A 14,785-nucleotide genomic window follows, 5' to 3' on the forward strand; every position below is an offset into this window, starting at 1 on the left:
AGTGTGCAACATGTGGAGAAAGTCCTTTTCTCGCTCGTGTGTTTGCGGCACTCGCCTTTCAGGCTCGTGCCACAAACTTCCACACTCGCGAAAAAAGTTGGACTTTCCCCACTTGTTGCACAATATACTATTATTCCATTGTTCTAAGTGCCTTCTCTAGTTGTGGTTGGCGATCAATATGGCCTGAGATATGGCCTAACCTTCTCTATCATGAGCTCTGAGAATTTCGAATTAGGACATTTGAATAATGTTTGATCACATGGTTTACTTCGGCGAATGAGAGGATGATTTCGTCTGGAAACAAACGAGAAAATAGGTGGAATTGGGGTCAAATGGAAATTCGAATATATATTTACTTCGTAGTTTATAATGGCGAAAGATATCATATACATGTCACTGGATCCTATTCATAACAATACTGATATCGCATGGAAAAACACTGACTGAGCGCGTGAGGAAGCTGCAGGATCTGCTGTAAAACATTAAGAATTGGTTTAGAACATGAAGAATGAAAATAAATATTGAAAAGTAACAATTTATTATATTTCAACATCACCTACTTTGCAACTTGATGGTAAAACTAGGCATCCAGCGCCTTCAATAAAATACTTTGGAGTACAATTTGGTAATAAAATGAAATTTAATATTCACACTAAGAACATGAAGAGGAAGGTTATTTCTTGGGCAAAACATTTCAGCAAATAAGCCTACCGGAAGCAATTAAACACCGCGGCAAAAAATCTACAAGACAATTTGCGGCCCACTACTAGAGGATGCACACCCAATATGTATATAAAAACTGTAAAAGACCAGCATTGGGAAAAATAGAAATAGCAGAAACAGCAGCGTTCAAAACCATTACAAGAATGAGGAACCCGAATAATATACTCCACAATCCACTTAACGTCTTACTCTATTCAAGCACTAAGATTGAACAGATAAGATCCAGACTAAATAAACTATCAGCCAAATTTGTTGGAAAACTACGAAAACAAGACGATGTATTAGTCTAAGATGATAACAATCACAGCTCCTCAAAAAAAAAACAGCCATTACAACATGAAAATTATATTTTGTTTTTTTTTGCCAGAAATGTAAAAATAATGTATCTGAAAGAACAGGCTGAAGGACCCAAGGTCGATGGCCATTTGATGGTTATCTTTCTATCTGTACCATATAAAGAGACCAGTCCTATACGAAAACAGACTAGAATATGGAAATTTTGGATATCCATAAAACCTTGAATACGAGATGGAAAATTTCGTACATCTTCTATTTATGTTATGACTAAATAGTGTTCTCGGGAAAAGCAATTAAAGAAGAAAAACGCGCAGAGTGCTTTTCTAACTTCAAGTGTCAACCCTCAACAGTAAAGAATAATGTAGATATGTAACTTATTGTTGTTGAATGTTTTAATTTTATGAAATTTTGAAGTATTGAACGACTGCAATTGCTAAGTTTTCTCTATAGTGTTTTGTCGATTGCCTTGAACCAATAAATAGCAATGATATAAGTTGTTGAATAAATATTACCTATATGTAGGATGATACTGAGTAATGAAAATTGAGTCTCTACAAACTGTTTTTTCCTTGATAGTTGGTTCATTAATTTCATACAAATCTCATGGATTGATGGGCTTCCATCTTTCTCTATGGCAGTTGTGAAGATATTGAAATTTTTATTATTTTTCAGGAAATGAAATATGAAGAATCGAAGCCCAACAAGTAACTATTCAGTAGATCAACAGGACATTGATATCGATCACGGGAAATTGATAATTCGGGGATATCGGGTGTGGTAGTCAGCTCCCTGAAGATGGCCACAATGCTGACCGAAAGCTAGGATGATACAATAAATGAGATAGATCTTATAAAGCTACCCGATATCCCCGAATTAACTCATCCTTGGTAAAGGAAGACTCGTCGCTCCAAATGATCTTATTAAAAAAATCTGGATCTGCATGATGTTTTCGCAAAATTTGACGCAAAATTGAATTTCGTTGAGGTGCATAATTATGCGAGTAATCTTTTCGCACGTAAACAATTGCCATTATTCACTAAGTAATGCAACATCGAAGATTTCTTAACAGAATTGACAAACTTGATTTTGTCAGAAACGTACCCATTTGGATAAAAACAGCCATATCTTTTTTCTTTGAATAACAAATGACTGGTGTGATACCTTTTTGAAATCACTAGCAAACAGACAATTTATTGGTGTAATGCGCAGCAGTACCTCAGTACATTTTGGTTCCACAACGATGGGCTAAACTTCATGAACAAAATAATCCACTACCAAAATTTCCAATAAAATATTTCTCATAGCCCCCTTTGAAGTGTTTGGAGGATGTTGTTAATGTAATGGTTAAAATCATTCTTCAGCAATATTTTACTGAAAAAATTAAACAAAAAGGTGTAAAATTGTACCAACCGTAAGAACAAAAATATTGAAAGGGGCAAAAATTCATTATTTTCCAAGAAAAAATATCTCGAAAACGGTAAGACTTTTATAATGGGAATTATGTCATAGCAGGTGAGTTATCCTTTGATCTACATTATCCCTCCGTTTGACGTGGTCTTCACGGGACACCCTGTATGATAGTAATCCTGAAATAATAATAAAGTTCTACGAACTTGGTTTTCCACTGCGTTATAACCGCTTAAAATCGAAATTTTCCAGAAAAAAATCATTTTCGAAAAGAGTTTTACGGTTATTTGGAGATGAATGTAAACAATCCAATAATTCATAACAGACTTTCAACAATTCAGAATGTAACACTGGTATATTTCCGATCCAATTCATCACAAGGATTTCATCGTATATCTTGTAGAAATGAAATATGGGTCTGAAGTAATTCCATTAGTTGAATTTTGAATATCAAATCGATATCTACAACAACTGTATGTACACAAAAGAAGATGACAAATATAACGCCTGTTAAATGTAGAATGATAGCTAGGGGAATTTATTTTTATCTTATTCATTATTGAGAAATTGTACACTAAGTATACAATGAAATTACATTAAAAGACACTGAGCACTGGAACACGGCCAATAAAATCCTTCATAAAAGCGCCCCACGGCCCTCACCAACAACTTATTCTGTTAATATGGGGCTGAGAACATACGATTTCAACGCCGATGAAACCGAAATCGCCATTTGCGATCTGAAAATATTTTCAATTCGCAACTATAGGATATACTTTTTTTAATTACTCATAGAATGAATTCTGGATTGTTTAGCCGATAATAGAATCCAGGCAAGAATAGATCAACGGAAGATTATAATTCAAGAATGACCATGTTTAGTTTGGGGTTAACTTCAATGATTTAGCATACCTTAATCATTTTTAGTCTAGCTATCTGAGAGCAAAAAAATTTTCTTCTCAAAAACAATAATCCTGCCCAACAAACAAACAAATCGAGAATCACATAAAATAACAAAAATTTAAAAATTGGTGGTAGATGTCATCGACCTTTCACCAAGGTCAAATCGATGCACATTGTCGTGACTATAAGCACCAGGTCAAAAAAACATGGAAGTACACTTAGATACATTTATCCTCAGATTGGCAATTGAATACTGATATAACCTTGACAGATCCTCATTGATTTGCCGGATGGCTTACTGGATACGAGAAGAATGTGAAGAAATCGAATCGAATCCATAAAAGGAGAGTTTGGCACATAAAAGTTACTGATCAAGAGTGTCTACGCCATTAGCGAAGTCAAGCTTTGTTAATATTGTGGCCTCATCTTTATCCTATGTTCTTGAAAGATCATCCGTAACGTTCAACAAAAAGTTGACCAGACGTTATAATGTTATGGGTTGTTATGAACTTATAAAGATCTGAACGAACAATATTTTCTTAAGTATTTTGGATGAACTAGAAAGCATGCTTAGCGGTAGGAAATCACTCAGATTTTCCGCTTAGGTAGATGCGAGGGTATATAGATGTTTCGTGATAAAGAATTCTCAATATGTTGGAAAGTACTCCTTCTCTAAGCAGCTATTCACTATATGGGTAATGTAAGGCCGAATCCAATCGATCGACATCTGCAGCATTTTGTCAGAAATTGAATATCAATGAGATAACTCCGAGGATAACTCCACTTATCGAGGAGAAATATGCGACAAAAATCATCTAGTTACCATACTGAAGTGGACAAATTGCAAACCTACGTACAACTGAATATTATATACAACAGGAACATCGGGGCTATGATTTTGAAAGTACATCTACCAATACGTATTCAATTTCATCACTGACGTGAAAATCCACACCTTCACCTGCTCGACCTATCCTATCATACTTAATAATTCAATAGGCAGAAATCAGATCCTCGGTTTCTGAAAGACTGATCAAATCTTTGTTCAACTAATAAAACATTACACTTAACAGCGATGTCAAATCCATTCTATTATAAATACTTCATAGTAGAATTTTGAACGTCATCCGAAGAGAAAAGAAGATTCACTCCTAAATATTACATAGTTTGTCTCTAATTTTTCGAACTAGGAAAATTAACTTGCATATACAGGGTGTCCCGTAAAGACCACGTCAAACAGAGGGAGAATGTAGATCTAAGGATAACCCACCTGCTATGACAAAATTCCCATCATAAAGGTCTTACCGTTTTCGAGATATTTTTTTTTTTTTGAAAATAATAAATTTTTGCCCCATTCAATAGTTTTGCCCTTACGGTTGGTATAATTTTACATCTTTCTGGTTAATTTTTTCAGTAAAATATTGCTGAAGCATGATTTTAACGTTTACATTAAAAACATTCTCCGAAAATTTTAAAGGGGGCTATGAGAAATATTTTTATTGGAAATTTTGGTGGTGGATTATTTTGTTCATGAAGTTTAGCCCATCGTAGTGGGAAAAAATGTACCGATCTACTGCTGCACATTACACCAATAAATTGTCTATTTTATAGTGATTTCAAAGAGGTATCACACTAGTCATTTGTTATTCAAAGAAAAAAGATATGGCTGTTTTCATCCAAATGGTACGTTTCTGACAAAATCAAGTTTGACAATTCTGTTAAGAAATCTTCGATGTTGCATTACTTAGTGAACAATGGCAATTGTTTACGTGCGAAAATATTACTCGCATAATTATTCACCTCAAGGAAATTCAATTTTGCCGGCAAATTTTTGGAAAACATCATGCAGATCCAGAATTTTTTAATGAGATCATTTGGAGCGACGAATCTTCCTGTACCAAGGATTTGCACCTCCAACTACGGTAAGATTGCACGCTCTCGCTCTTACACAATGTCCAAATATCGTAAGGGTAACATAATTTAGATTTTTAAAATCTGATTTCAGCTGGCCTTGTGATGGTTTTGAAACCGAAATGGATCGCCAAAGATTTAAAAAATAACAGAATGAAATACCTATGTTATCTGGAGCTTTTAACTTGAAAAAAAAAATAAAATGCGTTTCAGAAATCCAAAATGCGACTTGACGTACAATTCACGTGTAATGTTTTATCACTGTGTTAACTGGCAGAATGTTCAAATAAAAGGAGTTAATCTTACTTTCAGTAAGCCAAATGTAACAGCTTCAATTCTATGGAATTGAAAGCTGTTACGTTAATTTTACGTTGATTGGCCTTTCAGAAACCGGCCAAGTTTTTACTTGATTCTGAAGTCTTCATCAGATATTTAAAATGTGAAAAAAAGTAAGTAACAATATTTTCAAAAAAAAACTTCGAAATACAATTCTAGTAGTCAATATTAACACTTGAAAATCTAAACGGCTGATTCATTCATAAATTATTTCATGAATACATCTCCAAAAATGCCTTCTAGAATGACACCAGCACCAGGTAGACACAACCACGAAAAATAAGACCACAGACCTATGTTTTGAACCCACCAATTCTTTGAAGATTTCAAGATTGAAAGAAAAGTCTAAAAAATGCTAGTCTCGGTGTTTGATCCTCAAATTAGGTTGGGATATGAAGTTTCTGACACTCTGTATCATCTCATCAACTCTTGCTACGCGTCGGCAGTTTATAAATCACAGTTCAAGAAGACTATGATTATACTTGTATAAGGTCTCCAGCAATGCATAAGGAATAATAGGCCTCTATTTAACAGCCAAGAATTCAATAAAAGTGAAAATTATCACTGTGAATTGATCGATTATCGACGATGTATTTTTTTCAAAACATATCTTTTCAGGATGCCATGCACAATTTTTTTAACAATAAGAATAATTCACAATACAGACTAGATTGTAAGAATTCAATAAAAGCACCAATAAAAAAACATGAGACTAGGTTTTGAAAGCTTTGTAGAGTTTCTTCGTTCAGGAGTCCACTGAAGACCACCGAACTTCTATTATGTAGTATATGCTATATGCGATTTATTATGTATGTTATCGATGTCGTTTATGCAGGGTGTTTTCAATCATTGTGTGACAAAGCTTCAGAAGGTGATAGTACCCATCAAAATAAAAGAAAAAGTTTCCATAAACATTGGGACGATAATGCTTTCTCTTCGAATTACAGACATCCGAAGTTTTCATTTTGATCATACATTTTCTGCGATAATGTTTGAACACTTCGGTTAATTTTGATTAAAATTTAGTCATAGACGCAAATTTTCACGGCAAATATTATGCTGATGAGATTCTCTTCGAAAATAAAATTTTAGGGGTAGTTTTCTAAAAAAATAGGAGGTTATGAGAAAAATTCCGATAAAATTCTCATGTGAAAAATCCGATGCTCGAAGCTTATACAAGGCTCAAAATTCTTATTCTTCATCACCCAAAATCATTACAAAATCTTTCAGATTTTAACTGGTTCTGGTCAAACAATCAACCGAGCAATCAACAAACAAATCATGGATCGTCAAGTTGTTATTCCTTGAACATATAAATCTAAATGGTACATCCTTCGAATATGTTGCTTTCAAATTATAAGGAAAACATCATTTCGAACGGCCATAGCTAATTACGGAACAGATTTTGCCCATCAACCAACTTTTTAGCGGTATTAGAGATCTGTCACAACTCTGGAAAGTTCGAGTTTCTACGTAGTTTCGTTCGAAATTTAAAGGCGTTTAAGGTCGTATGAGCAGACAGAATTGAATTTGAGGCTAAAAATGTCATCACTGAGCTGAACCTGAAGTTTTAGGTCATTTCCGTCCCATAATTTGGAATATACAGACATCGTGAAGATATGATAAAACTTTTAGTTCGGGTAACAACCACTCACAATTTAGCATTATATTAATGTAAAGCGTTTGGTTTGTTTTGATATTTAATTTTATAATTTTTTATCAACTCAATATTGTGAAAATAAGTTCAATCAAACTAAACTTAACTTAAAGTGTTAAAAATAATGAGTACATAGCTTTAAAACTACCAACGCATGGAATAGGTATATTTTCGTAATTTACAACGAGATCTAAGTTCTTCAGGAGACGAATCTGTTGCTCAGAGTATGTATTATGAAAATGTATGAGAGTCGAATGTCAGGGAAACAAAAAATAGGGACATTCCCCCGATGAAGACAGAAGAGAGGAGGTTGGGTGTTGGAAAAAGAATAGAACTTTCGATATACCATACCTCCACTTACACCTTACACTCACATTACATAGAAGCGAAAAGCTCAAATAGATTGTTTCGTCGATCTTCCGTCTAGGTTTTTGGATTCTCTACTATATTTCGTCAGTCGACTGATGGATAAAAGTACGAAAATAATCCAAAAACCTACAAGGAATGTCAACGAAAAATACTATTTGAAGCTTTTGCTCCTATGTAATGTGAATAATTTCTTGTTATAGTATACCTAAGAAGCAAATCAACGATTTTTTTAATGAATTGAAACGGCTATAGAGAACACAGAGAGTTTTTCGCTAATTATGATGCGATGTTAGATAGAGATAAATTTAATTGCCAATAAAAAATAATGTACATAAGTAGTATCCAAAGCGAGATCAAAAGCATCAGTCTCTAGAAATGATTCCGTTTTATTTTTTTTCCATTTCCTGCAGTGAAATAACTCTTTCGTAATAATAGTTTTGAGTCAATGTCATAGAATGCATGTTGCTCTTCATGAAACTTTGTACTTACCTACCATTAAAATATACATTGTTCGTCAGAACTCATTTAGATTTCGTTTCAATGCACGATTCAACGATTTATTTTTTCATGGAACGAAAAACACGAATGCCCTAAAATTCAACTTCCTGATGGAAAATTTGAGTACAAATTCTGGAGGAAGTCCATTTGTTATCATAATAACTTCCGTATCAATAATCAAAGTGGAGTTCTGATGACAAGTTTGTATTTATTTATTTGTTCAGACTAGTATAATAATACTATCTGGATCACTCTCAACAGATATGTCTAAATGAGATCTTTTCAATTCCTCTTCAGCAGGAATGAGAGAGAATAGTATTCAAAATAGTTTCATTCGAAGAAATGAGGATTGCCTCCTAGCTTCGAAGGAATAATTTAGTTTTATTAAAATGCATATCTTCAATAAAATTTTCTGGAAAGATAAAATTTGTTAATCGTGTGATCCTATTAGTTACTATGTGATATGTGACTCTAGACATTGTGATATTTTTATACGAGATCTTTATGATTGATGACAATTCCCTATTTCGAAATTGTCAATCATAAATTGTGTATTATCACTCCCTATTCAAATTTTATAAACTCTCTGTTTCCAAACCGGCAGTAAATGAGAATAAAATACCTATTTCAAAACAACGATTCCACAATGATTTATAAAGACCCCGAATTCAGCAGTAACCAAAGAGCTCCCTTCAACAGGTAGCTCACAAATTATTTATTTTCGATAAAAACCGATTTTGCCGATGATTCCTACAATACCAATTAAATCGATTGTTTTAAGGTTGGAATAGAATCGTCATAAAAATTATGATGTTTGAGGATTCAAAGGGAATGATTATGCAATTAATACCTAGTATCCAATTTTTTTGTTGAATAATTCATAACCACAATGTCGGTTGTTTTTCGACAAAATCAAATGAAACGAATTGAACTCTGAAGGGTTTTGCGATTGGAAAAATAACTTCCAAGTAGTTGGTTATATTTTTTCATGGTATATTGCCCTCTTCATTGGAAATGTCGATTTACCTGCTTAATGAAAACTTGATTTCAAATGAGTGGCAGTAATAATTTTTTCTTCAGATGAAAATGTTGACATATTCAGTTTTAAACTTTGATGAACTTTTTCACCACATTTGTTAGTTTAGTTTAGTCATTCAATTTGCGATTGGAAAAATAACTCTCAAATAGTTGGTAAGAGTCTTTATGGTATGTCGCTCTCTTCATTAGAAATATCGATATAGGTACCTGCTCAATAAAAACTTGAATTCAAATGAGTGGCAGTAATAAGTTTTTCTTCAGATGAAAATGTTGTTGACACATTCAGTTTTAAACTTTGATGAACTTTTTCACCAAATTTGTCAGTTTTGTTCATGTAGTCATTGATCTTAGTGAAGTTTATCGTAGGTAATATGTGCTGTTTTTCAACTTATAAACATAATATAGACAATCCTATTTGTTTTTTTTTTTCAAATATTGACCCATTACATCAAATCGACCTGTGAGTGCAAACAAACGTAATACCTTCACCGAGTGGTTTGTTAATCCAAAAAAAAACTGCTGAAAAATCAACCTCAACCCGCAAACACAGATTTCGACAGCTCGAACGCGGCACTTTTCCGGAAAACTCTTCGACTATCGGTGGTAGAGTAGCGTCCTCCAGTTCTTCGACGAACTGTCGTCGAAGAACGTGCCGATATTAGTGGGAACGCACCACTGCGCGTCAGAGATTTCTCGGCGACCGATAACGATGCACTGACGTGCGCCACAATCCGGAACCTTTGAGCGATCGGAACCGTACGGTTTCACTCGATGTCGCACGATTTCACAAAACAAAAATTATTTTCTTATAATTAACACTTTTGCGACAATCGTTTCATAGTCTCAGGGCCAAACGTAAATGTTCCGCGGTTCTAATAAAAGAAAGGATAATAATATATTGTATTCTTTTATGTTTTTTTTCGATGTTTTTCTCCTTGAGCACCGATCATTATGAGGATTGAGCGAATGAAAAAATTTAAACCCATTCATTAAAATGAATGATAAATGGACAGAATGATCTTATAAGAGAACACATATTACCTAATATACACTATGTCCGTAAAATATGGAACAAATTCATTTTTAGCTAAACAGACCATTTCAAGAAATAATCCTGAAACACGTCGATTTTTTATTTTAATTTACCGTATTTCAAAATTATAATCTAATACACAGGGTGAATTACCTTCGAGTAATGACGTCACCGTCATTTTTTTTAAAGAGGAACACCCTCATTTTGTCACAATTTTTAAAATACTGTAGCTGAGCTGATTCCAAAAATGTATCACATGTTGATTCCAATTGGTACAAGGTGGACAAAAATACAATAGTTTTGTGTGTGCTCATAAAGTAACGCGAAACATTCTTTATTAGTTAAATTAACAATATTATCAAAATAACTTATTGTCTAGCGGCAATAAATAAATAATGACATTTCACAAATGACAAGAAGACTATTTTTTTTTAAATTAATAAGAAATAATTTCTTTCATATTCTCTCAGCTAGACCTCAAGTACCAAACATGTTTGGAAACAGCTCATTTTTATCAATCTAAAAATGTAACAAACTACAGGGTATTACATTCAAACCAATTCCCGGTAGACAATAAGTATTTTTTATAATATTGTTAATTTAACTAATAAAGAATGTAACGCGTTACTTTATGAGCACACTAAGCAATTGTATTTTCGTCCACCCTATACCAATTGGAATCAACATGTGATACATTTTTGCAATCAGCTCAGCTAGAGTAATCGGAAAATTAAGTCAAAATGGGGGTGTTCCATTTAAAAAAAATGACGGTGACGTCATTACTCGAAAGTGATTCACCCTGTATATTAGATTATTATTTTGAAATACGGTAAATTAAAATCGACGTGTTAGAGGATTATTTCTTAAAATGGTCTGTTTAGCTAAAAGTGGATTTGTTCCATACTTCACGCACACAGTGTATAAGGTGCGCAACTTGGTTCGCGCTGTTTTTTTTTGACGAAAATGCAACTTTATTTTGCCCATTGTTAGCTAGAACTTTTTTTCATAATTCTGGTAAAGCTCGAATACCATTCAGTAAAAGTGTTCATCTCTTGAGGCTATCCACGAATCAAGCCATGTTTTGTTGTCTTCATATGAGTGGAACTGCTGATGACCCAGACCATGAGCCATCGACCGGAAGTAATAACCTGATGGCGCAATATCTGGGGAATACGACAGGTGGGGTAGGACGTCCCATTTCAGCGTTTTCAGATAGGTTTCAACGAGTTCAATAACGTGGACTGAGCTTTGTCGTACTGTAGAATCTCTTTAAAGTGCTCAAATTGTGGTTATTTCTCGTGAAGTGCTCGGTTAATCGCATCAATTGAAGTTACTACCATTTCCCAGTAATAGTTTCATTCATATGCCCAGAATGAATACAAGTGACAAGTGATGTTTTTGACGAACACGTTTCAGGAACGAATGGTTCACATGCGAATGGTTATGCAAAATGCTATTCTTGACAACCGTTCGTTTCACGTACACGTTCAAAAACTTGTGCTCCCAAAAGACGGCACCATTGTAAAATTTCGCAGATTAGATGAAATATCATCAATGTATGTCAATTCGGGTTGAAAAAAAATCGAAGGGGAATTGTTCACTAATATATTCAAACATGTCCCAGAAAATTAAAAGAAGAATTAAAATAACTGATACTCAAAAAAATTGTCTGATTGAATTTTTAATAAATAACGCGAATCTTCGAAAGGGGTAAATTCTGTAATCAATTTACTTACAAAGATGCACAAAGAAAATGGGCAGAAATTGGTATGTCGGGTGCATCTAGGGATTGTAAGAAAGAGAAACAAGCGGGGGTCTCCTATGGAAAGCGAATTATCCATAATAGAAGTGAATATAATAGATATTTTTGAAAATGTATCTATTGAGAGACATAAAGGGACCCAATATTTCTTTTCTTTATTAAATATTCACATTATCAACAGAAATGTTTATGTTGTGCATTTGGTTGATTTACTTGTTATTCATCCAAATTTTTTCACATAAATTTCTCATAAAAATGTGTTCAGTTTAGTTGGATCAAACGAAATATTAATAATTCATTCATAATTCATCAGTTACATTTTACATCAAAGCATTATAAATCATTAAATTACATATTATTGAATTGTTTAACAAATTTTCAAATTACTCGGCTTTATGATTACGAATAAAATAATGCATCTCAATCTTCGGCATGCTGCTAATTCCAGATTTATCCTTGAATGAGGAAGTCATATATTTCCAAATCAACTTGTGATGTACTATCGTATTCTGGTTTCGGTACATTTTATTTTCAATGCAAATTTTATGGAGCACTACACAAAGCATTGTTACTTGCTGTCTCCGAAGTACGATGAAGAACCCCATGCTTCCGATTTTTCACTGCTTTTTGTTGTATAAATATTATAGAGTACCTTCTACTGGTTTATTTTCCAAAGGTGTCATAATAAATGTTCTTTGAGGATATCCAGAAATATTCAAACAAATTGTTTCTCGATCAAATCTTTGAATCTATTTGATCTATTTGTTTTACATCATCCAATAGATCCATTAATATTAATTGTACTATTTTATCTTACATTATCTCAGAAAAATAAATATGACTAATGAATATATGTCTATGGCATTCAGATTGTCAAAGAATCAAAACGAATGCCAAAAAGCGCTCGCAGTAAGCATTCCCACCGAGAACGTGTAGGTTTGAAAGTTCACGAGTTAAGAATACCAAAACGTGTGACATTCGGAAAGTACGTATACGTTTTGAAAGATCACTAGTCGAGAATAGGGTCCCAGGCCTAAAACATCATCAAGGGGGGGACCAAAAATGACGTTTTGGGTATGTCAAAATCGGACAGCTATCAGCGCACCATTTGAGAGAGTGGTGGGCATCCATTGCAATATAGTAGCTCCGACCGAACAAATATGTTGTTTTTCTATTAGCAATAACTGTGCAATTAACTTTGTTTACCGCTTGGGGTGGATCTGGTAGCTTCAGGCCAGCGAGGCTGGTCCGACTCCCATGTGTATGAGTAGGGTTGATGAAACAGGCTGTCATCCGTTAAAATAAATCTTTATGCTTCTATAATCTAGTATGGCTAGCTTCGGAAATTCTACCTATTCTGTGTATGCAGTCTTCGGACGAATTTAATGATATTAACATTTGAACTTCTTGCAGCAACACCTGTAGCTACCAAGATAGTCGATTTTCCATTCCATAATGGCGTTGAAACGTAATCTTTTTCTTGTTGATAGATAGAACTCGAAAAACACAGAATTCTTGTTATTCAGCTGAGACCAAAAAGAAGTGACAAACGTAAAAAATGAAAATAATTTTCTATTCTTCACTGGACAAGATACTTACGTCTATAGTGGGAACATTGATACACAACAGGCTTCAGAGTTCAACATTGAATACATAAACTATTCAAAATCATAGACTACATATCATCAGCATAGATGCACCAGATGTCAATGAAAAATGAGGATCCAGAACGAAACGATTTTCTTTCAGGGTGATTTTAATTTGAGAATTGAAAAATGGTGAACTCTTAGGTACTGATTATTATATGAGCACAATGATTCGATAATACTTACTCGAACCACAGAAAAAAAAATAGCTGAATCCATATCTAAGTACAATATGAATTAGTTCACAAACCCAAAGTTCAATTTTTTTGTTCTGAACAAAGATTAAAGGAGATTATGAACATGAAGATGTTCACCAGGACTGGGAAAAATTTCAGCTATCATGAAAAGCAAAACACGAAACCGTGGTTTAGAGATGAAATAAAACAAAGAATCGACAAACATACAACATATAAAGTAAGAAAACTGAGGAATAGTACAACCAATATAAGAAAGTGAGAAACAAAGTTAACGGAAGGAATGGTGTTCGGAAAACTTCTAGAACGAGATTCAGAATGATTAGATTGGTATGAAAGGCAGTAGAGGGTTTGGATAGTGAAAAAAAGGAAAATTACAGATCAGAAGAATGCATCTCTTCTTCCGACAAACATAAAAAGACCAGCTGGAGATCGATAAATCATCCCGAAGATAATGACAAAGAACTCGCAGAAATAATGGAAGATAATGTGAAGAAAACTGTAAGTCATCTACCCTCACTAGGGTAGATAACATAATTATTGAAATGCTCAAATACGAAAAAGAAGTATAAATCAAATAATTTGACAACTTTGTGTCTAATCCTTCACAATAATATATCTGTATGATATATTTAGTTTATTTTTGTCTTGGAAAATATTCCAATTCTAAAAATGACAAATTTAATAATCAACCAAAAGAAAATTCAAAATGACTGAAACTGTACCAATTGAGTAAACGGTTAACAAATTGAACAACTAAATTAACATAAAGACACAATCGAATGAAAACGAAGTAATCATAAAATTAACAAAATTGTTCTACAAGTTTGTCGAGATTAAAAAATTTCCGAAGATTTTCAAATTTGCATAATAATCCCATTATTAGATAATGGTGATGAAAAGAACTAAAGAACAATAGAGAAATAACATTGCTGAGCACTATTTGATTAATGTTCATGAAAATAATAGCCAGAAGAATTGAAATGAAGTGGAAGTGGGGACCAGCTGGAT

At 33.5% G+C, this 14,785-nt stretch overlaps 1 protein-coding gene across 9 annotated transcripts in view; it reads right to left on the minus strand.

Moving 5' to 3' along the window:
- LOC123680582 (cAMP-specific 3',5'-cyclic phosphodiesterase) overlaps nucleotides 1-14,785 on the minus strand; it is a 447,060-nt gene that overhangs the window by 364,633 nt on the left and 67,642 nt on the right. For 3 of the 9 annotated variants that reach the window (XM_045618548.1, XM_045618547.1, XM_045618546.1), the window contains exon 1: nucleotides 9,623-9,842. The exons of 4 other annotated variants lie outside the window; for them this stretch is intronic. The gene's annotated coding sequence lies outside the window, so the exon portion shown is untranslated. Of the gene's footprint in view, nucleotides 1-9,622; nucleotides 9,851-14,785 lie in introns of those variants that run through there. 2 more of the 9 variants (XM_045618545.1, XM_045618549.1) reach the window with 2 other exon arrangements.

This window comes from Harmonia axyridis, chromosome 5 (genome assembly GCF_914767665.1).
Source record: "Harmonia axyridis chromosome 5, icHarAxyr1.1, whole genome shotgun sequence".
Taxonomy (NCBI): domain Eukaryota; kingdom Metazoa; phylum Arthropoda; class Insecta; order Coleoptera; family Coccinellidae; genus Harmonia; species Harmonia axyridis.